Here is a 27,714-nt window from a genome sequence, read left to right on the forward strand (position 1 = left end):
TGAAAAAAAATTAAAAAAAAAAAAAAAAAGAAACATTCTTGTCTTAAAGCTCCCTCCAGGTACTGTAAGAACGAAAGAAGGCTTTGTGACAAGGAAACAGGGCAGCTTTTATCAATAAGCCTCCACGAAAACCATAAGAATTGCTACCAAGAAGACTAGAACAAGACCCTAAAAGAATATAACAACCTGGAGTAAGAATTAATAGTTTTTCCTTTTAATACCAAACTGCCCATTGATTTCCTATATGGCTTTCAACAAACACAGATTTCTGTTCCTCACTTGTCTCCTTTGTCAGTATAAACACACATGGAGTGAAGTGGGAATTATTTCCGTGGTGACTAGCTACAGAACTTAGCCACTAACATACCTTTTTCTGGAAATTTCTCTTCCCCCCCACTCCATCATCTGGCTCCTCCAGGAGACTCCACGGTCCAAGCCTCTGGCCATAGCTTCTTAGTCTAATACTCTGCCTCTAACTCACAATGGAATAGGAGCCCCAACAGCTAGATACTGGGATAGGGGGCCTAGAGAGTCAGCCTCTCTCTCTGTCTCTCTCTCTCATAGCTTGGAATCAAAAAGATATAAAACTTAGGACCTACCAGGATCCAGGTTTCTGCCAGGTAAGGGAACTCAGTCTATAGCAAGAAAGAGAAATAAAGCGGAAAACAGCAGAAGCAGAGAGAGAGCTCTGGAAATGGTCATTTCCTATTGAAATAGTTCTTAATGGCTCACTGCAACCACGACCCTCCTCATGGCGTATTTTTATCATAAGATAGCCCAAGGTCCATCTGATAAATCTCTCCTTTTGCTTAAGCTAGTTTAGGAGGGTTTCTTAGAAGCCACAAAGGTCTAATTGATGCTCTATTCCTAGAACTACCATGAGAAACCACCAGAAGAGCTTCTTCAGCCTTTTGAGCGTCTGCCATACTAATAGAGGAAAGGAGATGGAATGTCACTGCAAAGAGATGTAGCCCTTTCTCATTCCACACACATGAACATGCATTAGAGGTGGTTCCCTAGACCTAGACCAACAAGCTACATGTACTGAAGGATAGTCATGCTACTTTTCTTCTTAAAGAATGTTCACCAAGTTAGCATTATACTTGCCTAGAAATGGAACTGTTTTATTTACTTTTATTTGTTTCATGTTTTTGTTTATTTTTGAGAGAGAGCAAGGGAGGGGCAGAGAGAGAGGGAGGCCGAGGATCTGAAGCAGGCTCTGTGCTGACAGAAGAGAGCCTCATGCGGGGCTTGAACTCACAAAACAGGAGATCATGACCCGAGCCCAAGTCAGATGCTTCACCAACGGAACCACCCAGGCTCCCTGAATTGGAACTGTTTTAAATACTCTGATGAATGGATAAAGAACTCTAATACCTTTCATTCTGTACATGTCCTAAGGTACATAATAAAATGTGTAAGTCGCACTTTTGACTGAAAATAATGGACAACTTGACTTCCAGGGGCTGTAACAAACAGGGGTTTATCTTTCTGACGTAATAGGAAATCTAGAGGTAGGGTGCTTGGCACTGATCTGGAAATGACATGATGTCAGCACCAGCAGCTTATAGCCCTCTTGGCCTCCCATTCATGGTTCTCCCCTCCTGATCACAAGACGACTACTGAACCTCTAGAGCACATCCCCAGTCAAGGAAGAAAGGAGGCAGAAGGATCAATACCAGGCACGTTCCCTGCTGTGTTTTAATCTGGAGAACAAAAACTATCCCAGAACTACCCCTACCCCTGGCCAACCCAATTGTGTTTTCCTGGCCAGTATTAGGTCACCGGGCCACTCTCCGCTTTAAAAGAGGCTGCAATAGTGGGAAACAGGATCATCATGCTTGTTTAGACCCAAGCTTCCCAACTAGCGTGCTGTGTTGCATATGGCCAGTGGGTTACAGTTAAGCCACATAAAACGGTCATTTCTTGGTATAGCAAGGCCTTTCTGGCTGATGGCCTCTGGCTAGGCACATGGGCCTTCCAGAACACCTCGTGGAGTGGTCTGAGAGGAGTGGTGTCCAGTGACATACTCTGAGGTCCCATCGGGTGGTAAGCATCTGGCACTTGCTGGCAACATGGTGAGGCTGGCCACGGAGGTACGCACTGGAGCCCGGCTGCGGGGTCCGCCATGGTGCATAAGGACAGTGGTCTGGGGCCTGCTGGAGAGGTTTTTATCCCAGGTATTCAAGAAAGAGATTGCACAGTGTGGTCATTAGGGGCTAGGAGTCAGGGAAGTCTAATAGGGGCTCCTGGCAGGACAACTCTGGTGGACTACCCTCAATTTCAGCCCTCCCCTGTACCAGAAACTTCTGTCCATGTGCAGTTGATGTCCCATTTTAGGAACAGCCAACCTACATGAGCCACATGCAACATGTTGTGGTCCAACATTTTCCTGTTCACAAAGTGCTTTCACACATTCCCATTTGTGTGTCCTGAAAATTACAGCTTCATCAGGATTTTTACCTACTTGGTGTGAACGGTTTAGATTTAAAATACCTTCACGTTATTAGATAAAACTTCAATATTGTATTTGTCAAAAGAATGTCAGGCTTAACAAGTCACTTCAACTATGACAAATTTTGAATTGTTAGAAATATGTTTCTAGGTTATGTTGAGTCGCCAATTTGAGCAACATTGTGATGGCTTTCACGAATTTGAAGAGATCGTCAAAAAAGAAAAAAGACGCTGAGTGAGAAATTGTATTTAATCATTCCAGCCCTAAAATCTGATTATTAAAATTTAGGTTTGTGGTGGGGCGCCTGGGTGGCTCAGTCAGTTAAGCGTCTGACTTCGGCTCAGGTCACGATCTCATGGTCCGTGAGTTCGAGCCCTGCGCTGGGCTCTGTGCTGACAGCTCAGAGCCTGGAGCCTGTTTCGGATTCTGTGTCTCCCCCCCCCCCCCCCCACCTCTCTCTCTCTCTCTCTCTCCCTCTCTCTCTCTCTCTGCCCCTCCCCCACTTGAACTCTATGTCTGTCTCAAAATAAATGAACATTAAAAAAAATTTTTTTTTGGTTTGTGGAAGTAAGCTTGAGTTTCTCATTTTAAAACACTAGAAAATATTTTATTTGGAAGTTTTAACTAAATTTAAGAATTCATATCTTTCTAAATATTTTTATTTTTTTATCACAATTATATGATACAAAGAGAATGTAATAGATTCATTCTCTCCAAGCCCCATGATGCCTCCAAATCCCCTCCAGGTTAGCACAGAGTTCTGTGAAAATTTAATCATTTTCCATGTGTCAAGTCATGAAAAATGTTTGGAAGCACTGGCTGAGACCCCACCATCCATCCCCAGAGGTGGACAGGCCACCACCCTAAAGGCACAGAGGTCCTTTTTCGCATAGAAGCCTGGGAGCCCAGCGGCATCTGCCACAATGTAAGTTTCCATTGTATTCATTTCAAGACATTGAGTAATTGTGTGCTTATTTCCTTAGCTCTCCTTTGAAGGTATGCTAAGACTTGGCCCCCAGTACAAAGTAATTAAGTGAAGCCTCTCCAGGCGGGGCTCCCTTCTCCAGATGTCTTGTGGTATGGTTCAATTACCTTAATAACAACATTACCAAATAACTCCATTTTGAACAGATTTTTTTTTTTTTTTTTTTTTGGCCAGGCATAAGCCAAGCACTCTAGCTGAACTGGGGTGGCCACACTGTTTCCTATCGTTCCTTTGCCATCTCCAGCCTCTGAGAATAAAGACTTTCAAGAGGAACATGTCTTGTGCAAACCATTCTTTCTGCCCTTTCCTGGGGGGGGGGGGACCCGAGTCTGCCTTGATCCCCTCAAATTTGGTATTATCTACGGTTCTCCCTTCCTCTTACTTTTCTAGCTTTGATTTAATTTGTCAAGCATCGATTTAGCACTGACTGTGCCGTAGTATGGAGAGGACAGAGGTGATTTAACCTAGTGCTGGCCCAGGATACCCAGGGTTGATGTACTGAAACTGGACAGACAAAAGGCCGACAATATTTGGATTACATTCTGGGAAGGTGATCTGTCTAGTGTGGCAGGGAAAAAAAAAGAGGAGGGAAGATAGAGACTGAGAGGCAAGTTGGTGAAGGACTAAACAATTTAAACTTTAAGCAAGAGACAACAGGAAGCCTTCAAAGACTTTGAGGCCAAGTGTGGTTTGAGAAAGCAATATGCCGTGTTATAATGCTTCCCAGCTTACAAAGTGCCTTCATACATCCCCATTCATGAGTTCCTTAATTTTCATCAAATTAATTATGAGTGAGTATGAAGAAAGTTACCGCTAGAGGAATGTTGTCACAGTCAGGCACAAGCTCTCAGAAGAGCAAGACTGAGTACGGGCTCTGGTGTCAAACAGCCTGGATTTGCAGCTGGCTCTACTGCCTTCTAGCTCTCCGAACCTCTTAACCTCTCAGTGCCTCAGTTTCCTAATACGCAAAATAAAAATAATAACAGCATCCACTTCGGCGAGTTACCGTGAAGATTAAATGACAGAATACATAAATACACACACGAAGTCTTGAGAATGATGTTTTGTGTATACATTCTAAAAAAACTTATCTATCATTACCTTGTGATACTATTTTCAATCCCCGGATTAATAATATTCTACATATATATTGCATATATACGTAGTTTACACACATACACACATGCACGTATAATATCCCTGACTAGAGGGGTGCCTGGGTGGCTCAGTCGGTGGAGCGTCCGACTTCGGGTCAGGTCATGATCTCACGGTTCGTGCATTCGAGCCCCACGACAGGCTCTGTGCTGACAGCTTAGAGCCTGGAGCCTGTTTCAGATTCTGTGTCTCCCTCTCTCTCTGCCCTTCCCATGCTCATTCTCTGTCTCTCTCTCTCAAAAATAAATAAACGTTAAAAAAAAAATTAAAAAAAAATTTCCCTAGCTAGTTTTAAAATTCATAAGAAGAGAATGGTCTGTCAAGTTCCAATGTTAACTATAGCACTTGACATACACTAGCCTCTCAATTAATATTTGTTTAACAAATAAAATGTGGATGAGACAATGTTATGCATTCACCCAGCTTTTTATATTTTATCCTGGGCAGTTACAGGGGACCATGTTTCTGGCAGAAGCAAGAAGTAAACTTCCATTTTGTTAATCCACTAAGATTGTTTTCTAATAGCAGTTAACCTAGTTTGACTAATGCAAAAGGAAGGAAGGGAAGAAGGAAGGGAGGGAGGGAGGCACATTCACTTTCATGCTTTTGTCTAATAGGAATAAGCAATACTCGCAAAGCAGGACTCAGAACTAGAAGAAGCCTTCAGAGAACAGCTAGGTTAACTTCCTCATTGTGCAGTAAGGAATCAGAGGCCAGATGTGGTAAAATGACTCATTCAAGGTCACAAACCTGAAAGTGGACACCAGACTCCTGATTTCCAGACCAGTGTTTTGTTTTATCTTGTTTTGTTTTTCCTATTGGCCCTATTGGTTTTTTATGCCATTTTTCCTAGGAAGTGACTATATTTTTGTCCCCCAAGCTGAGTCCATATGAACAACAAAATAAGGAAATTCTCTTTTAAAAATGAAACAGGAAAGGGAGAGAAGGTGACATTTAACTAGAAGTCAAAGGTAAATTAATACTGATTACCTGTTGATTTTTTTTTAGTTCATTCAAATGAAAACCTTCCAACATTGTCCCAGCTATGCAGCCTGATCTGTGTGCCTGGGTAAGCTGCCTGCCTCTCAAATTCCAGGCACTTTGGACCAGGAGGTCCAGTTACTACAATAATAGTCTCTAAATCCAAACACTGTGCATTAAACATTAATGATGGCATGATAATACTTAATTGTGCCTGAGCCACTTCTTGACTAAATCATAATAGCATTAACTAATAAGAGATTAAAATATTTAGATTTTGGCTAGAGAGTTTCCAAAACCAATCCCCCAAAGTCACTTAGTTTTATTTATTTTTAAAACAACTCTAAAGCTCTTCTGAACAGTAAAGTACAGAGCAAATACATCAGGGACAATAAAAATAAAAATTGCAAATGAATAAAGCTTTGAGGAACATTTTTTTAAGTGCACAAATCCCACGAGCCAGCACAATGGACTTGAAGTCAGCATTTCTAGGCCTGGACTCTGCTTCTGTCATTGACTGTTTAACCTGGCAAATCAACCTCTCATGGCCTCGGTTCCTGCATCTATAAAATCAGGACAATTTATATCTCATGAGGTGTTTATGAGACGCTACAAGAAGGCCAACACAGTGCTTAGGAAATATTTGTTTTCCAAAAGTGAGGAAAAGACTTCAGACTAAGAAACTTGAACTTGGCCTATACTAGCCGCAAAACCTAATTACCGAATATGGTGACGGGAGGAAAAGCTCGTGAAAGCTGCAAATTTCATGAAAGCGGCCAGATCTATTTTTGCCTAACGTGGATGGGGGGATTCTGACGGGATCAGATGGAAGAAAGCTTAATCTGATCATCCTGATTCTTGCCACACCATTGCCATTATACCAGCAATATTTCTTCATTTGCTCGTTCACTGGCCAATAAAACACTCTCTTTCAGGCTTCACCTAAACAAATTCCGCTTGCCTCTGAGGTTTTCTCCTGGGATATGGCCAACCTGAGAACCTAGCTAGATTGGTATCCTCACTGGGGCCTAAATGCATACAGTGCTCAATAAAAATTTTTTCAACTGTCCTGCCCAGCAACTCACTGGGGTTGGATATACCTCAGGTATTGAAAAGGATGGAACTTAGGTAAATGAAGCAAGCTGAGTGCCATGTAAAAAGAACCACCTGGTATTATCCATTCCCTAGGCTAGAGGCCACTGGTGAAGCAAAGACAGCCATGGGGTTCACCACCTGCTTCGTCCTATTTCAGCTGTGGCCCAGAATCAAGGGGAAGGCCCAAAAACCCAGAGTCGATTCCAAAACCCAGAAACCAGTTAAGCCAAGATTCATTTGAAAAGTGAAGTCAAACGAACACTTCAGCGCAGGAAGATGATGCCTGTCTTAGAGAGACATGTGAAAATGAACAAAGGAGAGTGTTTGCTCAACAGTCTCCAGCTGTGAACTAGGCAGTACCGGGATCGCTTACACAAAGGGAGAAAAACATAACTCCACTGGCTTAGCATGTAGTTGTAGTTACGCAAGCCAACCAAACGCCGATGGCAGGGCTATAAGGTAAGAGGAAAAATCAGAAAAAAGCAACCTGCTGCTTTAAGGCTTTGCCCTGCATGACTGGACTGGTGCAAGGCCGTGAAGCCCGCCCTGGTGAACGCCCACATTGGTATCACCTGGGAACTGATTAGAAATGCAGACTTTCAGGGCCCACCCCAACCCTAATGAACCAGAATCTGCATTGTAACAAGACACCCAGGTCACTGATGATCGGTTAGAGTTCGAAAAATGCTCTTATACATAGGTTTTGTCCACCAGGTAGCCTCAGTGTGGAGACCTTGGTCATGAAAGTAATGGGAAAGGAACCAAAGGGTCTAAGAAGACCACATGTATTCACTAGTGCAGGTAAAGGTTTCATTCACACAGAGCCCCCACTGCTCACTTCTAATTCAGCCTTGCTCTGCTCCTTTTCTACTCTGCACCTGAACGCTCGCGTCAGACCTCCCTTTCATCCAGGAACGCTGCTTGGTTCTAACTTTGGCCTCCCGTCTACATCAGGGGAAATATCATCCATCCCGAATGCCTACTTTACATTTGTAAAGCAGCAAATTCATTCTGCTGATAGATAAAACTCACAAATAGGAATTTCAACAGTCAAGCCCTTTTCCCAGGAATAGAATCCAATGTTTGAAGTTACATCACTCCACCATGTTTTCTTTATTATTTCTTTATTTTTAACTGAGATGTATTTGATTTATACTATTGTGAAATTCAAATTTTTTAAAACATTTATTTCTGAGAGAGACAGAGACAGAGCACGAATAGGAGAGAGCCAGAGAAAGAGGCAGGCACAGAATCCGAAGCAGGCTCCAGGCTCTGAGCTGTCAGCACGGAGCCCGATGAGGGGCTCGAACCCACGAACTGTGAGATCGTGACCTGAGCCAAAGCTGGACGCTGAACCAACTGAGCCACCCAGGGGCGCCCCCACCGTTGTGTAAATTTAATGTGGGCAGCATGTGGATTTGACACATTTATATATTGTAATACGGTTGCCATTGTAGCACCTCCTTCAGGTCACATAATTATCTTTTCGTTTTAGTGGTGGGGGTAATTAAGATCCAGTCTCTTAGCAAGTTTGATGATCATGGTACCATATTGTCTGTATTCACCATGCTGTGCATTAGATCTCCAGGACTTACTAACACACTAGTTAAGTGTTTGAACCCTTAAACTACATCTTCCCTCTGCCCCCCACCACCCAGCCCCTCATAACCACCATTCTATTCTGTTTTCAGAGGAGCCTGGCTTGGTTAGATTCCACATATAAGTGACATCATACGGTATTCGTCTTCCTCTGTCTGACCGACCTCACGTCCCGTAATGTCTTCAAGGTTTATCCATGTTGTTGCAAATACTCTACCACTACTCTGCTTAAAGGCACTAGTGAAGAGTCTCCTTTCTCATAGAAATCAAGTAGTTTTCTGATTAATCGAAAACTGGAAGAGGTTGCATTATTTTGAGTCCATCAGTTATCCTGACAGAAAAGCTTCCATTCAGCCCGTTGGACTAACATTGCTAAGAGATCTTAGCAGCAAGCAGTACCTGAAAATCTACAAGAAATGCAAAATCTCAGGCCCCATCCTAGACTTTTTAACCCAGACACTCTGGGAGTAAGGCCCAGCAATCTGTGTCTTAACAAGCCTTCAAGGTGACTTGGATGCCCACTCAGATTTAAAAATTACTGATTTGGGGAGCGCCCAGGTGGCTCAGTCGGTTAAGCGTCCAACTCTAGATTTCTCACGGTTCATCAGTTCGAGACCCATGTCGGGCTCTGTGCTGACAGTGCGGAGCCTGCTTGGTATTCTCTCTCTGTCCCTCTCTCTCTCTGTGCTCCTTCCCTGCTCTCTCTCTCTCTCTCTCTCTGTCTCTCAAAATAAATAAATAAACTTTAAAAATATTTTTAGGGGCGCCTGGGCAGCGCAGTCGGTTAAGTGTCCGACTTCAGCTCAGGTCACGATCTCGCGGTCCGTGAGTTTGAGCCCCGCGTCGGGCTCTGGGCTGATGGCTCAGAGCCTGGAGCCTGTTTCCGATTCTGTGTCTCCCTCTCTCTCTGCCCCTCCCCCGTTCATGCTCTGTCTCTCTCTGTCTCAAAAATAAATAAACGTTAAAAAAAAATTTAAAACAATATATTAAAAAAAAATTACTGATTTGGGGCACCTGGGTGACTCAGTTAAGCATCCAACTGGCTCAGGTCATGATCTTGCAGTCCGTGGGTTCCAACAGCTCAGAGCCTGGGCCCCGCTTCGGTTCTGTGTCTCCCTTTCTCTGGCCCTGCCCCTCTCATGCTCTGTCTCTCTCTCTCTCAAAAGTAAATACACACTTAAAAATTAAAAATAAATAAATAAACAACCATTAAAACATTTAAAAATTACTGATTTAAGGACAGATTGACCGATCAGGAAGACAGTTTAGGCCAAGAGAGCCAAGGAGCTTCCATAGGAAAATCTAAAACATATTTATGGCAAGTATTTCCAATAGGATCATGAGACTCAGAGCCAGTCAGTCAAAGGCAAAACTTGAGGATCTCATTGTTTAAAGAGTCAGGTGGAAATATTGTTTCTTAGAATAATTATAATTGGTTGGAAACACTGAAATATTTATATGAGAACGTTTTCAAAGCAGACACTGTTTTTAAATCAGCTGGCAGGCTAGAAAAAAACCTAAAAGGAGCCTGACAATTGCTCTGGTGGTGCTGCTCTCTTCTTTAAAGATTTTAGAAAAACGTTCTGCTCCTGGGTCATTTCATTTTATTCTTGTTAACTTATAGCTTCAGATTACAAAACACTTAATAATCAAATAGAGAGGCTCTTTTTCATCCTATAGTGCCTTCTGCCTTTCAGCTAATGGACAAATTTCCACTCTGCTTCCAAGCGTTCACTTATTATAAGAAGCACTTGAACTCCATTTTGGTATGCAAACAGCCAAATCATGCAATTAGCCCATGCCTGGTTCTCCAGAACCAGTGGGCTGCATAGACACAGGTCAGGACCGTGTGGTTTTATGTTCAGGAGTCAATTATACTAGCTAAGGGAGATGCACTTAAGTAAAGTGCACTAGGGCTTTAATAGCTATCTTTACGATACAGGGAAAGCCACTGTCTTTATACCTGCAGTCTTGTTATCAACTTAATCAAATTTTTAATATCAGAATGTGGATTACAGTTATGTCACTTAGTACAGGCCAAGACCGTTCCTTCCTCCCTCCTCAGTAGGTTCCGCAGGCCACACAATGCCATGTTATGAAAACTACCCTTTAAACCTGATAAAATATTTAAGACATGTGTCCTGATAGTGTTATGTAAGCAAATACCAAGAAGAATCCAGTCGTTGGTGAACCTGATCAGGCCAGTCTCCAAGGACCGGGAAAATAATCTAGCCATGGCTGCAGTGCTGATATGCAAGGAGAGATTCCCAAGGTGTGGATTCCTGCAAGATCAGAGCCCAAATACCCTACACACTTCTTGAAAAGTGATTCCTTAATTGTCGCTTATTACTTTAACTAGGTTCAAGAGTCACTGAATCTGGGGACTTCAGTTAAGAAAGATTAAGTATTTGTGCCTATGGCATTGAAATCATAGGAAAAGGCAAAGGACAGGTGATCTTGAATGCAGGACAAAGACTATACATATACATGTAATATACATATAATATACATATACATATACATATACAAGTAATATGCAAGTAATATACAAGTATATGTACATATACATATAACATACAAGTATGTGTTCAGTAACAATTTGCTGCACATGCTAATAAATGCTAATAAATGGATGCATGGTTGGCACAAGAACAGACAGTCAGATCAATGGAACAGAATAGAGAACCCAGAAATGGACCCACAAACGTATGGCCAACTCATCTTCGGCAAAGCAGGAAAGAATATCCAATGGAATAAAGACAGTCTCTTCAGCAAGTGGTGCTGGGAAAACTGGACAGCGTCATGCAGAAGAATGAACCTGGGCCACTTTCTTACACCATACACAAAAATAAACTCAAAATGGATGAAAGTTCTCAATGTAAGACAGGAAGCCATCAAAATCCTCGAGGAGAAAGCAGGCAAAACCTTCTTTGATCTTGGCCGCAGCAACTTCTTACTCAACACGTCTCCGGAGGCAAGGGAAACCAAAGCAAAAAATGAACTACTGGGACCTCATCAAAATAAAAAGCTTCTGCAGAGTGAAGGAAACAATCAGCAAAACTAAAAGGCAAGTGACAGAATGGGAGAAGATATTTGCAAATGACATATCAGATAAAGGGTTAGTATCCAAAATCTATAAAGAACTTATCCAACTCAACACCCAAAAAACAAATGATCCAGTGAAGAAATGGGCAAAAGACATGAATAGACACTTTTCCAAAGAAGACATCCAGATGGCCAACCGACACATGAAAAAATGCTCCACGTCACTCATCATCAGGGAAACACACATCAAAACCACCATGAGATACCGCCTCACACCTGTCAGAATGGCTAACATGAACAACTCTGGCAACGACAGATGCTGGCGAGGATGTGGAGAAAGAGGATCTCTTTTGCATTGTTGGTGGCAATGCAAGCTGGTGTAGCCACTCTGGAAAACAGTATGGAGGTTCTTCAAAAAACTAAAAATAGAACTACCCTATGGCCCACCAATTGCACTACTAGGCACTTATTCATGGGATACAGGTGTGCTGTTTCGAAGGGACCCATGCACCCCCATGTTTATAGCAGCACTACCAACAATAGCCAAAATATGGAAAGAGCCCAAATGTCCATCGATGGATGAATGGATAAAGAAGATGTGGTATATATATACAATGGAGTATTACTTGGCAATCAAAAAGAATGAAATCTTGCCATTTGCAACTACGTGGATGGAACTGGAGGGTATTATGCTAAGCAAAATTAGTCAGAGAAAGACAAATATCATATGACTTCACTCATATGAGGACTTTAAGAGACAAAACAGATGAACATAAGGGAAGGGAAATTAAAATAAGATAAAAACAGGGAGGGGGACAAAACAGAAGAGACTCATAAATATGGAGAACAAACTGAGGGTTACTGGAGGGGTTGTGGGAGGGGGGATGGGCTAAATGGGTAAGGGGCACTAAGGAATCTACTCCTGAAATCATTGCTTCACGATATGCTAATTTGGATGTAAATTTTAAAAAATGAAAAATAAATTTAAAAAAAAGAAAAAAGAAAAATAAATAAATGAATGCATGGATGTTCACACTTTTTCCTCCTGATTGTCCATCTCAGGCCGGCTTGGTGCCATGGGGCCCCTGTACAGGTCTTCTATGCCTTCACCCCCCAGCTCTAATTAGCAAACCCTGGCAATTTTGCCTTCATAATAAACCTTGAATCTGCCTCCTCTTTGCTATGCTCTCTTCCTTTTTGTAGAATCTCAGTATCTCTGGGCTGAGTTACTACAATACCCTGCTCACTGGTCTCCCCTGCTTGCCCCTTCCAAACCAGGGGACTCCTCACATCCTCCCTCCTTGCCCTGCCTACCCCCACCCCTCCCCGGCGTGCACACACATGCTCACACACACACTCCTGCCCCAAGTCATATATCTTCAGTGGCCCTTCATTACATGCCAGGCAAAGTCCAGATTTAGTAACTCGGTGCCTGCAGATGTGATCGCACAGTGTCACCGGAACTACCTTTCCTTCTCTCGCTCTACACTCTCTATAGCCTCTTCCCCACCCTCACCCTCTGCCCCCACACCATCCCAGTGATGCTGCTCCACACACAGGGCTTGCACCTTCTCCCTGGACGGCTGTTCATACAGTTCCCTCTGCCAGGAATCCTGCCACTGGCTCCCTTGCCCCAAGGGAGCCTGCCAAACTCACTCATCCTCTGAGCCTGGGCCCACTGCCCATACTTCCAGAAAGCCTTTCCGAGATATTGCCAACTAAAATGCATCCACCCATCTACTCTACTTGCACAGTGCTTTATCTTGTCCTATTGTAGCACATTTCACAGCCTGCTTCATATCAATATTTATATGTGTGTTTCTCTCTCCCACCAGATTGTGGCATTTATGAGATCAGCCTCGCACCTTACTCATTTCTATGATTCCTTACAACTTAGCGTACAGCTTAGCACTGAGAAAGAGCTCAGAAATGTTTTTGAATATATGTCATTAATTTCTGTGTCAGAGCTATACATATTCTCTCTCCTCTCTCTCCCTCTCTTTCTCTCTCTCCCTCTCTCTCTCTCTCTCTCTCACACACACACACACACACACACACACAGCTGCCCCAGCTCAAAATGAAAATCTTACCTAAGGACCCTGAGACCCAGATGCAAGAATATTTTGTCTAACTATGCACAGCCTATGGACTTCACTCTTGTCATATAGCTTCTCTGGCATGTGATGAACACGTAAGGTGCAAGCTCCCTGGAAAGCACGTGTGTACGAGAATGCACAGCACAGCTGCACAGCTCCTGGCTGTCTCCTTGATGACTGCACCGACTTGGCACTGGGAGAACCATCTCTCCAGGAGCCCAGCAGAGCTCTCTGCCCCCAAACCACAGGGATGTGGTCCTTCAGGCAGTCGAACAGGGCTCCCTGTTTGTGCCACCATCCCTTTGATTAGGTGGGGCCACTTTCTCCCAAATCTGACATTTTCTGACTCACACGCAATGGGTGGCCCTAGAGCTGACAGTCTTTGCCAGGTAAGCCTTCAGATAAGCTGAAGTTGAAAGGAGCTTCCTGAGTCTCCTATTGGATCGGATCCACTTGTGACACCACAGATGCTCTGCTCAGAGCGGACTGCCAACGTGCCCTTGGGATCCGGCCATTCTAATCTCTTTCCCAACCGGGGAGCACAAACTTTGTCTACATTTGCCCCTAATTTAGCAAGTAAGCTATTCATTCTAGACAGTAGGCAAGTCTCAAAGCTGATAAACAAAGAAAAAGGTGATAAACAAATGCAATTAAGACATCAAAAATTACATTAGAATTCTCTGAGCAAAAAAAAAACATCATTTAATCTAAAGGGGAGAGGGAGTCATTGGAGCGCTGAGCATGGAATTTTAAAATTACTAAATACAAGACCAAAAATATTTGTTTCCATATTTTCCCTACTCCTGTTTTGAGGTGGAGAAAATTTTTTCTCTTCCAGATCATTTCCTCCTGAGAGGTTGTACTTGGGAGGCAGAGTGGTTCTAATTCTTTGATGGGTAAGAACTGTTGAAGAGAGTGTTTAATCAAATCCTATTTTCTGGAAATAAATAGGCTAGTTAGCTGCTATTCACCACTCATCTACTTCTTTTTTTTTAAAATTTTTTTTTAACGTTTATTTATTTTTGAGACAGAGAGAGACAGAGCATGAACAGGGGAGGGGCAGAGAGAGAGGGAGACACAGAATCTGAAACGGGCTCCAGGCTCTGAGCTGTCAGCACAGAGCCCGACGCGGGGCTCGAACTCACGGACCGCGAGATCATGACCTGAGCCGAAGTCGGACGCTTAACCGACTGAGCCACCCAGGCGCCCCCATCCACTTCTCTCTTATCAGTGGTATTATCAGTTGAAGAAGATGTGGGTTTGGTTCACCCCCAATTCCAACTAGGAAAATCTTCCTGGCATTATCCTTGGGTTTTTCTTTCATTGGTAAAATGTATTTGGAAAAAAAAATTTATAAATAAAATACTCCATAATATGACCTAGATTTAAGGAGGGTTAGAGTAGTTCTATTTTCCTGCAACAAAGCTGTAATGTTTATTAGTATTATCAAAGTAATACTTTAAGCAGTTTTTTCTATCTTTCTGTCTCTGTCTCACTCTTGATAGATAGATAGATAGATAGATAGATAGATGATAGATAGAGGATAGATAGATGATAGATATGATAGATAGATGATAGATAGATAGATAGATAGATAGATAATAGATAGATATGATAGACAGATGGATAGATACATACATACATACATACAGGAAAGATAGAGATATACATACACACACAAATACATATATGTCATTACATTTAAGTCCCCAGAGGTTTCAGAAGCAAAAAATGTTTACTCTGGATCCACTCAAGAGGTTTGGGGGATCCACATATGCCAATGGTCTGAACAATAGAAGGAACCCATCTGGGTCTATCCTCACTGCAGCCATATTCATGAATGAGCTGTCCCCAGGAGCCAATGTAGTGAAAATGAAGGTGAAAGATGGCCAGCTGAAGCTGGTTCTCCCTGCTTTAATAGCTTCTACATCCCCACCTCTGCATCGGAAAACACAGGTTCTCCATGCTGCTCCTACAAAATAAAACACTCCTATTAGGCAAACCGTGCTTCCATTTCTAGTCTATACTCTTTCCTGAACCGACACGAATGAACTTCCGGGGCCAAGCTCCTGGAGTCAGGGTGACATTTATTCACTTAATAAGTCAATCAATAGAATTCGAAAAGAACACTCAGTTCTCAATTATGGTGATAAATAAGACACAACTTCTGCCTCAATTCACAGTCCATCAGTGAGGATGGACAGGTAGCACCAGAACAGGGTGACAGGTGATGTAATGGAAGTGACATCAGTGCTGGAGCCCTGAAGGAGGCATGGAAGACTGCCTGGTGGGCTTCAGAGAGGAGGTGACCTGCATGGAGATTCCCAATGGACACAGACTGAAAATTTAAGAAAGAAATGCATCCTTGGATATCAGAGTAGAAAACGAAGACTTCATAGGTGATATGTTTACAACAAAACTTTCTTTAAACATTTTTTAAATGTGTATTTCTTTTTGAGAGAGAGACAGGGTGCAAGCAGGGGAGGGACAGAGAGAGAGGGAGACCCAGACTCCAAAGTAGGCTCCAGGCTCTGAGCTGTCAGCACAGAGCCCGATGCGGGATTTGAACCCGTGAACCGTGAGATCACGCCCTGAGCCAAAGTTAGACGCTTAACCAATTAGCCACCCGGGCGCCCCTACAATAAAATTTTCTTCAGCAGAGCTGTCAGAGTTTTGTTTCTTACTGTTACATAGTTTCTAAAAATGACGGTTTCCCACATACCCTTCTGCAGTGTGACCTTGTCCATCTCCCATTAAGAGAAGGGGTCTGTGTCTTCAGCCCTTAAATGTGAGTGGGCCCTGTGACTGCTTTCACCAGTCAACTTCTCGTGGGCGTACCAGTGAAATCATCAGAGGTCTTCCCTAGCCTGGCTGCTTTCACTTCTTGCCTCTTGGAAGCCAATCCCCAAGTAAGGAGTGTGCCTACTCTGAGACCACCATACTGGGAAGAGGTCAAGCCACATGAAGAAGGCTTAGCAGAAGAGATGTCAATGCGTAGAGGGAGAGAGAGAAAACAAGAGGGAAAAGAAGGAGGAGAGGGAGAAGGAGAAGAAAGAGGAGGAGGAGGAGGAAGGAGAGGGAGGAGAACGGAGGGGGAGGAGGAGAGAGGCTGAGAAGCACAGAGGTACAAGATACACGGATGTAGTCACCTTGGAAAGGGTCTCCAGTCCCAGCAGGCCCAGCTGACTTCTGTGAATCAGAGAGGAACTGCCCAGCCTATGCCTTCCTGCATGCCTGACCCACAAAATTGTGAACAAAATAAAATGGTTGGTTTAAGCCACTAAGTCTGGGGACAGTTTGTTGGTGCAGCGGAACGCTTACCAAAACACAGAGGTCCCACAGTGGTACGCGATGCTAAGGGAAATAGAATCCTAACATGACTTACGATGTCATTTCATTAGCCCGTATGTATTGAGATAAAAGGGAAACCGAAGTCCCTTCGTGTTCTCTTCTGTTTTGTGCCTACTTCTATTGCTGGGCTGGGACTGATCTTCTCCCTTTATAGAAGTCAAAGGCAAACAATAGGGCAATTCATAATATTCCTTCCTAATGCTTAAGAGATCTTTTGTGGAAGCTGTGGAAGCTCCCAGGGTGTTGTCTTCCCTACATAAGGAAACCGACCTCTAAGTAAGGAGCTGTTTAAGTATTAGCCTGTCACACAATGGAGAAAACACTCTTTGTCCATTTTTCCTCTTTTCTATAAACTCCAAAGGTATACTCACACAAAGATTAATAGAGACTTTGGTCTTCATCACTCATGGACCTCTGAACATGATTACCTGCTTTGAAGGCTTTTAAAATCTCCCAGAAAACAATGTAACATTTCACTGCACTGCAGGAAAAGACTCACTCAAGTTTTTATTCATGGTTAATATGAAAGAGGAGGAAAAAAAAAATCTCCCAAGGGCATTGAGTTTTACATTAAAAAGGGAATACTTAGTCTTAGAAATACCATAATAGGCTAGAATCACTTGCTTTGTGACTAGGGGTCCACACCTCCCACCAAAAACTGAGGGGCCACACAGAGCTTTCCAAAATACAATGAACTCACTCAAACATTATGAATGCAGTAAGGTATATCCAATAGTTCAGCCTTATTGCTTCTCTCCCTGTTCCCAGCCACCCCCAGCCCCAGCTTTGAGCCCTGGATTCATGGACTCTGATTTCATTCCACTTGGAAATTAGCAAATGGTGAGACTGATCAAAAAACTTGTCATCAGGCAGGACCTTTGTGAAATGGCTCTTTAATTAGCCATTTCATATTTTGTTATTTCTTTAGCGATTCATGTTAAAAATATGTTCCATGGATGCCAGCCTGCAGGAACGCAAAGCGCCCTTGTCACTCAGCAGTAATTCAGTGAAATAATAAATAATCGCATCAGCAGCCCTGGCCTCCAGCATTAGTTCGTCCCCCCATACCCCCCGAGGCCATGTGGCCAGGCTCTCCACCCCAGACATCAAGCTCTGTGGTAAGCACAGAGAGGTCACCACAAACAAGAGAGGGATTTTGCCCCCCCAGGAGGCTTCTCTCCACAAAGAGAGAAGGGCTGTGGGTATGTCTCCTGAATCTGAGGTCACCCAGGGTCTGGGTGTAAAAGGCTGACTTCTTTGACACGTTGTTATCACAAGCAGCATATCTCTTGAGTGAAATTTCAGGAATGGAAGTTCCTCAGGGAAAGATGCCATTTCATCCACTAAGCCAGATCAGCTGGAACTGGAAGGCAATGGCTTACGTCTGCGGAACAGCTTGGACCAGGACCTTGTGTTCTGTCAGCTTTTAGGTGGGGTCCACCCACTGGCTCTCGCCAAGATTTCAGCCGGGTCCTAGCCCCACCCTGGCCCAATGGATTCTCCTCACGGAGCATCTCAAGAAAGAAACAGTAACTTCCCCTAAGTGGCTCACCCCTCCTCATCTATGTTAGAAAAAGAGTAGGGATCTATCAAAATATGACAGAGGAAGATGTTATTCAGGCAACCCTAGGCTATAATCATAATGTTCATGAGAGTAAGCCAAATGTGGCTTTACATACGAGGCAGTCTGTTGGCAGGAGATGATGGAGATAAAAAGCAGCAAGGCAGAGATTCTGGCCTCCTCCCCAACCATGCAGAAGGCCAGGTTTTCATTTAGGACTGAGGGTTTTAATTCAGTCTATAAATGGAGATGACAAAGAAATAAGAAAAATCTACAGCAGCATTAGAATCTATGTTCACTCAGGAACACTCAGAAACACTCCTGTTCATTCTAGAACCTTCTAGAACAATGAACAGAGAACCCTGATTAGAGATTCCCACTCCACCCCCCCCCCCCACACACACACGCCTTTTTTTCTACCCTCCTTTTTCTGCCCCCAGGGAATGGGTCTTGGATGTTTTTTACTTCACAGATTTCTAGATAATGTCAGTCCCTTGATCTAGCAGCCATATGTGAATTAAAATGGAGACCACCACTGAAAAATCACATCTTGGGTGACAGGAAATGAGCAGAAAGGATAGAGCTGAGGAACACAGTTCTGTTTTTCCTTCAAGGTTCTGGGGGATGAAATAAAGAATAAAGGCAGTTAGTGAAATGTTCTAGTCATTTACTTTTCTTTTTGCTTTCTTGATTCCTTAAGCAATAATCTTGTGCTTTGGACATCTAAAAAACATCCATCCTTTTTAAAAGTCCACTGTATCAATTAGGTACCATTTCTAAAGAGACAGTAGGTTTTTCTTAACTTCTCTTAAACTTGGTCAGTGCTGCCTATGTAACAAAGTAATTGATTTTAGAAATAGATTTTTTTTCTCATAGCAATATGAAGTCATCGAAATTTTAAATTGACAGTATTTTTTTGATTATTCGGTATAAGTGTGCTGAAAGCCATTGCTTTCTACACAGGCAAAATGTCTTATTCCCAGACTCATAAGGAATACCAGCAGAATCCACATGTTCTATGATTTTTCTTCCTGATGCTCTGAACATTAAAGAAACGAAATTCACTTCACAAGTATACATCTTAGGGAGCAGATCCTTAGAAACATCTAGGAAAGCAGAATCAGGATGTGACCACAAATGGCCTCTTGATTGTGTATATGGGGTTTTTAAAACTAGTTCTTTCTAAGGAGATACAAAAAACAAAGTCACTTTTTAAATTGTATTTCAGGGGCGTCTGGGTGGCTCAGTCAGTTAAGTGTTTGACTTCAGGTCAGGTCATGATCTCGCGGTTCCTGAACTTGAGTCTCTGTGCTGATGGCTCGGCGGCTAGAACCTGCTTCAGATTCTGTGTCTCCCTCTTTCTCTGTCTCTTCTCTGCTACACTCTGGCTCTCTCTCTCAAATAAAAATAAAATAAAATAAAATAAATGTTTTTTAATTGTATTTCATACATAGCAGCCAACCAACAATCTAACAAACCCTGAAAAGAACATAAATGGTTAATGACAGAAAGTTGATTGGATTAATTTTGTTATATTTACACGGTGTAATGCTTTAAAGTGCATTGAGAATAGCGATGGCATCTGTACTTATCTGTATCAAAAGATGCTCATGATATATTGCTAAGTGAAAAAGTCGGTTAGATTATATAGCATAAATGCACATTTTGGGTTTTATGTTTTTAACTTTTATTTATTTTTGAGAGACAGAGCATGAGCGGAGGAAGGGCAGAGAGAGAGAAGGAGACATGGAATCTGAGGCAGGCTGTGGGCTGTCAGCACAGAGCCCAACACGGGGCTTGAACTCACAGACTGTGAGATCATGACCTGAGCTGAAGTCAGACGTAACCGACTGAGCCACCCAGGCACCCCACACATTTTGGTTTTTAAAAGGTATATGAATATCCATAGAAAAATATCTGGACAAACATGTCAAAATAGTGAATACGTCAAAATGGTACCCATGCTGATCTCTGAGTGTTTGACAGAATTACAATGGACTTTTATTTTCTTCTTTAAACTTTCCTTTATGGTATGACTTTATTTTAATTTAGAACATCTATTACTTTGTATTAAAATGATATTTTCTTTTTTTTTTTTTAACGTTTATTTATTTTTGAGATAGAGAGAGACAGAGCATGAACGGGGGAGGGTCAGAGAGAGGGAGACACAGAATCTGAAACGGGCTCCAGGCTCTGAGCTGTCAGCACAGAGCCCGACGCGGGGCTCGAACCCACGAACTGTGAGATCATGACCTGTCGCTTAACCGACTGAGCCACCCAGGCGCCCCTAAAATGATATTTTCAATTAAAATTTTTTTTCTTAAAAGGTGGACTTTTAGCACAATTTTAAACTGTGTTAGCTCATGCTGTCATTTAATGCTGAAGATCCTGAGCTGTCTATAAAGCTGTCTGCCCTCAAAGACACTTGTAAAGGGGAAGACAGTGCAAAACAGCTGGTAAAGGTGATGAAGTCACGTTCAAGATATAAAGCTGGCATAAAAGAATGGCTAGGCCACATATCCGGGATGTTTTAAAATTCTCAACCTAAACAGTTTTGGAAATGTTTTAGAAATGTTTCATTAATTCAAATGCCACAAATTTGGAATTTGTAAAAAGTAGTTTGTCACTCAGTAGAGTATCTTTTGAGGGGCACTTGGGTGACTCAGTCGGTTAAGCATCCAACTCTTGGTTTCAGCTCAGGTTATGCATGATCTCAGTTTGTGGGTTTGAGCCCCACGTTGGGCTCTGAACTGACAGTGCAGAGCCTGCTTGGGATTCTCTGTCTCCTTCTCTCTGCTCCTCCCTGGCTTCTGATCTCTCTCTCTGTCTCTCTCAAAATAAATAAATTAATTAATTAATAAACTCTAAGAAAAAAAAAGAAGTTATCTTTTGAGAGTTATTTACTAAGAAAGACTTATTAAACAAGTAAATTGGATCATGTGAAAACTTGGTTAATTGGTTAATTTTTCTAAATGAGCCACTGGACTGTGCCTTCTAGGGGACAGACTGCATCTTTCTTGTTCCCTGTGTAAGCCCACTGTGTGCAGCTCCAAACACAGCACAGGTTCATAATTAAAGGGCTTTTATTATTATATTGTTATATTATACATTACTATATTATATTATATTATATTATATTATATTATATTATATTATATTATATCAATGCACATAATAGTACATTCCTTACACGCAAATAAAGCTCTTAGAAATGGAAGCTATCATTCAGATTCTGTGTCTCCCTCTCTCTCTGCCCCTCCCCTATTCATGCTCTGTCTCTCTCTGTCTCAAAAATAAATAAACATTAAAAAAAACTTAATAAAAAAAAAAGGGGGCGCCTGGGTGGGTCAGTCGGTTAGGCGTCCAACTTCGGCTCAGGTCATGAAATCACGGTCCGTGAGTTCGAGCCCCACGTCGGGCTCTGTGCTGACAGCTCAGAGCCTGGAGCCCGTTTCAGATTCTGTGTCTCCCTCTCTCTCTGCCCCTCCCCTGTTCATGCTCTGTCTCTCTCTGTCTCAAAAATAAATAAACGTTAAAAAAAATTTAATAAAAAAAGAAATGGAAGCCATCAGTCATTCAGTTAAACCCGCTTGGAAGTAACACGAAGAAGCATTCTTTATACCAAAAGTAACACAGTTGCATTCTATTCAGGCTTTGAACTAAAATTTTTTCTTTGAATAACTTACAAGGTTAACAGGTTATGTAATTTTTTACTTAATTAATGAAATTTACACTGGCAGAATGTTAAATGAGTAGTAATCAAATACAGTACATTTCATCTGAAAGTTGAGATCCTTTTACATACTTTGCTTTTGACTGCTTACTATTTGATTTGATTTGAACACACTAACATTTTCTTTTCACCACAATCAAATCAAACAATTCCAACACGAAATGTCCTTTTTCTGCAAAGTAGTCTTATGGTATAACATCCTTTTCGTGCATAGCATTGTGATTAGCGTTGTTTGCTGCTGTCATTAAATTACATTCATTACAGAGAGGTATCAGTTTCACAAAGAAAGAACATCAGGATGCAACAAAGAATGGGATGTTATACCCAATTTCATTGTCAGCCAACAGTGATGAGGTTTAAAGAGCAGAAAACTTGTGTGCGTGTATCATGCACAAAAAGTAAGCCAGAGAATAGAAACATCACATCTGAACAGTCGTGAGACAGAGTAGATCATCTGCTATAACTGTGACCAATTTTAAGAAAGAAGGAAAGGGAGATTTACTTCCTTAAATAATGTTATTCTTCTTTAAATTCATTGTGAATAAGATAGTAGAAAAGGAGGACGTGTAATATCCCAAAGCAGAGGCTTTCTGTGTCCCTGATTCTTCCTCTCTGTTTGCCCCCACCCCACTGCTCTTGTGCCCCCAATTCCAAACGCGCGCGCACACTCACACACACACACACACACACACACACAGCATTATAGTAGCTAGGAATCTGCCCAAATATAACGCTAGTATACAAATGAAGATATTCACTGCACTTAACTCTAAGAATAGGCTGAAACTATGTACTAGAAAAGTCTGGATTCAGACCTCTGGCTCCAGTACATGGGGCTTTTCCACGCTTCAGTGTGTGAAATCAGAGGTCTGCCGTCTATGAAACACAGAACACTGACTTGTTACTTAGGAAACAGCCGGTGGGACAATGTGCTCCCATCTTGATTCCAGATTTAAGCATACAATTGGAGAGAAACACAGCCCTTCTTGAATCGGATAATCGCTGTTGGGGAAAGGGGAACAAAAAAATACCCTTTCAAACCTGAATCTTATTTTTACTTTTCTTTGTTAACTGGTAAAGTCCAAACTGATAGCTAAATGTCAGATGAAGGTTAATCAAAATTCTGAGCATTGAAAATTGTTTACATTTGAATTTTGGTTAGAAGTATTCCTATTTTTCTCTTTTGTTTTCTTGTATTTATACAAAAAATTTTTTAGCACAGTCAAGTGAAGAAATCCCAGCATAAACTCTCATCTTCCAGAAATGTTTCATTAGAGTAAAACACCCTTTCTTTGTATCTGAGTTCACTTTGTTTGGATGGAGGAAGACAGGGTAAGATTCTGATGTAAGAGAATAGCAATGAAAGATGTTTTCTGCCACGTTGTAGGGCAGTTTACTTTAGAATGTACGTGGGAGAGGTTTTCGCGACTCTACCTTTCCACACCTAATAACTCAACCTTCAAGCCTCCATGCCCATACTTATCAAGGTTGGGAACAATTTCTTTTCGGTCATTTAAAAGTCTTCACTGCAGTAACGTCCTCTGAAACAGACCACCTCTTTCATTAGGAATATTTATGGGAAATAATATATTTGTACAGTTGAAAGCGTCACCTGTTTTGCTAAGTCCGTTCTTGTCTGAATGCAAATAGACTGTTAGAGAGTTTACTCAACAACACTTGCTCATGGAAAGTACTAATCAAAACTTTGCTACAGCAGTAAATTTTTATATTTTTTAACCACTGGATTCCAATTAAATGTATTCAATATAGCATGCTTTGATTAAAATTTTTTTTAAAGAGATTATGTATACAGCACTGTGTAAAACAAGGCAGGTTAGGTATGCAAGCACTTGTACATTCTTAATAGAAGTCTTTACCTGAAGGTAAAACCCAATAAAATGGAACCTATAACGTGCTATGGACTCGATGTTGATTTACCTGGGTTACCCCATCAGCAGAAACCAACTTTACCAGGGACACACTATCCTTATATATTTAGTGCATATAAAAATGCATATAAAGAAGGACTGAATTCATTAGGGCACATTTTTTCTTTAAAAAGTTCTTTGTTAACCCTGGATTATACTGATTGCAAATAAAGGAAGTTATTGCACTGCGCTGATGCTTATAAAGGGAGAGAAAATCCTTAGTGTGAGCCTACGACTTCAATGAAAAAAGCATAAATAATAAAAGGTTTGGCCTTACTCAAATACACACATCTTTCAAAGAATCTTCTTGCTTTCACTGATATACAAATATTTTCCAAAAAAGATGTCATTGTATTTCATTGAAGTCTAGGAGGGCAGGTCTGAGACTAGATGGCTAAAAATCATGGTGTCTTTTTTCTTTTCTTTTCTTTTTTTGGCGGGGGTGTGTATCTCGATTTTTCCTCATCGGGGGATATTTAAACACAACGTTTTTGCACATTTCCTATAAAAATTTCACAGAACTTTCCTATGTGGGATTCCTTCCGCCATGTTTCAGTTGGGGGATTAGCTGCAGTCTTAAAAAAATATTTGATTCTCTTTGCTCTGTGACATGGCTTAACGAATGTAGGTTGAGTTTCTTGAGGAAATGTAAGAACTTCTTGACAACTGAGAAGTCTCCCAGACACTCATTCCCGCCAGAGTTTTCCAAAACCACACATAAGCTGAGGCCACGAGGTGCCTACATCAGACAAGAAAAGAAGAACACGGCTTCCCTCCCTGACCTCCATTATATCTCAGTGAGCAATGTGTTTATTGCTCAGTTTTGCTGAGTGTTTAAATGTCCCTACTGTGCAAATTATGAGTGCAGCAGCCATTCTTTATAATTTCCAACTGTCTGATCTACTCCACTTGTCCTTAGTAGCCATCCACCTTTGAGAATTGCAAAAAGCCATGCCCATGATTATTTTTAATAAGTCCCTTGCATTAAACCTTGGTGGGAATCCTCTAGTGATTTTTCTTTCCTTCAACATCTATATTGCCTTTAAAAGCATTTCATTAAGACTCTGCACTTTTAAGGAGGGAAGAGGATAGGACAGATGGATGATATTAGCTGCAATAACATTCCTTTTAATCCCAAGATTAAAAGTAATAATACTAACCTACAGAAAAGACCTGACTGTTTGCTTTGGGCCCTTGATTTTTAGGGTGTGGGGCTGCTGATGAGAGGGGCGGCTGAGTGGGAGACAAGGCAGACCTGCCCGCAAACTTCAGCAGCCGGGTGCAGGGCTCCCACGGGTGGTCTCAGGGGCGGAAGATGGGATTGGGCGTGGACGCCAGGTGCCTTTCTCCCGGGACAGCGGGCCTTCCTACACTCTCAGCACGAAGACAAGTTGCCCACGGATTTCAGGAGTAGAAGGTAGGAGCCTACGATTTGACAGGTGAGGCAAGAGATAGTCCCATCTCTTCTCCCTTGTCCTGGGGCCACGGCCTCCCTCCGCAGCAAACGCCCCGTCCCGCCCCTTACGAAGGAAAGCGAATCTGCTAGCTCGTTGCTCCCGTCTGCTCATCCCTGAAACGGGCACATAAAGGTGGGCATAAGAGAGGTCCCTGGGAAGGGGCTATACCGGAGCCAGGGAGGTCTGGGTTGCCGGCGTGGTAGCACCTGCTTGGGTCCTCTTGGCGTCCCGAGGCCTTTCCCTCAGTTCGGGCGCCCTCTGGTGCCGCTATGGAGAAATTCACCCGGCGCGGGGAGCCGTGGAGGAAAATACAGAGCCGCAGCTGTGTGTTTGAAAGAAGTAAGGGGGGGGGGGGGGGGGGGGAGGCTGCTGGTTCTGGTGGCCCATCGCCTACCTAAAACATCAGACTGGGTTCTTCCTCCGTGTGTTAAGGCTATAGAACCTCATGGTTTCCCTGAGCAATATGTTAGATACCAATGACCTTCCCCCAAACAGGCTTTTGTGAGATTCCAGATTCCAAAGGGAGAACAAGGAGGTCCCCCAACTTCCAGAACCAGCTTCGTCTATCTCTCTCTCTCTCTCCCTCTCTCTCTCTGACCACACACAAACTTATTTTCTCTTTCATCTACAAGGTCTCTAACACATTATTCTTAAACACCCCTGTTGGTCTTTTTGATGTCAATTTCACTAAGCTAAAGCCCCCAGTTATTACATTAGACCCTAATCTAGATGTGACTGTTGAGGGGGCTCTGCAGGTGTCATTAAAATCACTAGAGATTATACTGGATAGTCTGGGCGGGCCTGACTTAATCAGTTGGGAGCTCTTAAAAGCCTGGCTGAGACTTCCCAGAGAAACAGAGACAGAGGAGAAAGTGTACCTGGGGACAACAGCTTCAGCCATGCCCACCGGGCTCCACTCTGCTCGTGACTTTGTCTTCCTGATTGCCTGCCCTACGAATTTTGCGCCTGCTTAGCCAGCTCCCACAATCGTATGAGCCAATTCCTTGTAATAAACCTCTTACTATATATGTAGGTATTGGTTCTATGTCTCTGGTTGAACCATAGCTGATGTAACTCCCATGGCTGAAATTAGAAAAAGCATGAAGGAAGTTCAGAGTGCCAGCAGATTCCACCCAAATTCCTCCCAACTGTCATTCACTATTTTCTGATTGTCTCCCGGTGGTAGGGGTATTGCAGGGTGTTCCGGAGATGCAACCAGAAACAGAGCTGACACCATTTCTTCCCTCATCTGGGCTTCAGTACCTACTACTAAGTTGGGTGGGTAAATGGGAGAGGCGATGGCTGTGATCGTTCGTGAAGCTCGCTCGTACATACACCCAGCTCCATGGGGCAACTTTGGGCTGTTCAAACCTGGTCCAGAAGCTAGCTTTAATTAATGGTTTATTGTGGGTGTTACTGATGGTGTGCTCGGAGCTATACAAGAGTATAGTAGGAGGAGGAGCGATGAGGAGAACCAGACAGCAGTCTTTTCCTTGAGGGCCCTCAATCTATCACCACTAAAGGTAAAATGCTTATTTATCCCTTTGCCAAACACCCTGAGTCATCCGCCCCCACAGTGCATTTTCCTTGCTTGCTGTTTCTATATATGGCTAACGGGTGACACTTACTGATAGTGGATCAGAGCTGCAGAATGTTGGCAAAAATGTTGGCAAGTTCAACCAGGCTAGGAAAAGGCAGTCTCCCCTCTAGATTCATCAGCAGAACCACTGTTCCTGGGCCAGACCGAGAAGCCCCATAAAAGACCTCGTTCCTTCTCCAACATCTCCTACCCCTGCCTGGAGGCTCAAGGCTTATTCCATGATGGCAATAACCCAGTGCATTTGCAATCCAACAACCATTTAATGAGCACCTTTCATGCTACAAGTTCCCCTCTATAGCCTGGCGTCCTGAAATGGCTTTTGTAATCACCATTGGCCTGCAAATAAATTGCTATATTTAGTAATACCTTTCGTGGGTATTCGGTCGACTTCTCCATGGTTTTTTACCTTTTCGGTTATTTTCCACTTGGTATTCACACCTTCCCCTGGGCATGGTCAGAACTCTTTCCTGATCTCACTTGCTATCAGTCCATTTGCTTCTTCTCAGCCCTCTTTGGGAGAATTTTCTTCTCATCCCAATCCTCGTGATTATAAAGCAGGTGTGTTCAAAGGCCCTTTATGGGTCATCCTGTTGTGTGAATGTATTCCGTTTCCTCAAGAGATGAACTGGATGGACACCATGGTCCCATACCTACATCTCAGGCTTGGACCTCT

General features: G+C 42.6%; 1 long non-coding RNA gene across 1 annotated transcript; it reads right to left on the reverse strand.

Moving 5' to 3' along the window:
- Positions 1-30: 30 nt before the first annotated feature.
- LOC125161279 (uncharacterized) lies at positions 31-18,641 on the reverse strand. The gene is made up of 3 exons (XR_007150525.1): positions 18,442-18,641; positions 16,797-16,908; positions 31-62 (listed from the first exon to the last, which is right to left on the reverse strand). It is a non-coding gene; the product is annotated as an uncharacterized LOC125161279 (long non-coding RNA).
- Positions 18,642-27,714: the final 9,073 nt, after the last annotated feature.

Source organism: Prionailurus viverrinus, chromosome A2 (genome assembly GCF_022837055.1).
Source record: "Prionailurus viverrinus isolate Anna chromosome A2, UM_Priviv_1.0, whole genome shotgun sequence".
Classification (NCBI taxonomy): Eukaryota; Metazoa; Chordata; class Mammalia; order Carnivora; family Felidae; genus Prionailurus; species Prionailurus viverrinus.